Genomic DNA, 1,002 nt, shown 5'->3' on the forward strand with positions numbered 1-1,002 from the left:
TGATATCAAAATATTATGTCCATGTTGTAGTATGTGTCAGAATTTAACTCTTTTAAAAAGTTGAAGGTTGTTACATTGTGTATATATACACCATAATTTGTTGACCCTCAGTGGGCAATGGGTTGTTTCTACCTTTTGGATGATGTGAATAATGTTGCTATGAACATTGTTGTAAAAATATCTCTTGAGTCTCCACTTTTAGTTCTTTTGGGTATATACACAGAAGTGCAATTGTTATTTCATATGCTAATTTCATGTTTAGATTTTGCTGCTGCTGTTGTTTGAGGAACTGCCATACTGTTTTACACAGAAGATGCATTTTATATTTCTACCAGCAATGTACAGGGATCAATTTTCTTCATATCTATGCCAAGACTTGTTTTTTTTTTGTTTTGAATTTTTAAAAATAACAGCCATCCTAATGCATATGTAGAGTGGTGTCTCATTATGATTTTGAATGGAATTTCCCGGATTAGTGATGTTGAGTTCCTTTTTATGACATCATTAACTTTCCTTGAAGAAATGTCTACTCATGGGGTTGGGGCTGTAGCTTACTGGTAGAGCACTTGCCTAGCATATGTGAGGCACTGGGTTCGATTCTCAGCACCACATAAAAATAAATAAATAAAATAAAGATATTGTGTCCATCTACAACTAAAAAAAAAGAAATGTCTACTCAAATCCTACACTCAATTTTTAGTTGGGTTGTTTGCCTTTTTATGGGTGAATTGTAGCTCTTCATGCATTTTGGATATTAACCCTGTGGGTTTTCTTGTCCCTTTAGTGTTCTTTGGTGCACAATTTTTTTTAAAACTTGATGAAATAAATTGGGGAGTATTGGCATCTTAACATATTGATTCTTGTACTCTATCAAACAGTTTACATATAATTTTCTTTTCCTTAAGTCTAGAACCTTTCTCACCACTATTTTATAGTTTATAGTATAAATACATTCTATAAGATTCATTTCTAAGCATTTCCTGTGCTTTGTTACTTAATGGT

This window comes from Marmota monax, unplaced genomic scaffold (assembly GCF_021218885.2).
Source record: "Marmota monax isolate L192 unplaced genomic scaffold, Marmota_monax_Labrador192_F-V1.1 WCK01_AAM20220418_F8-fsc00161, whole genome shotgun sequence".
NCBI lineage: Eukaryota > Metazoa > Chordata > Mammalia > Rodentia > Sciuridae > Marmota > Marmota monax.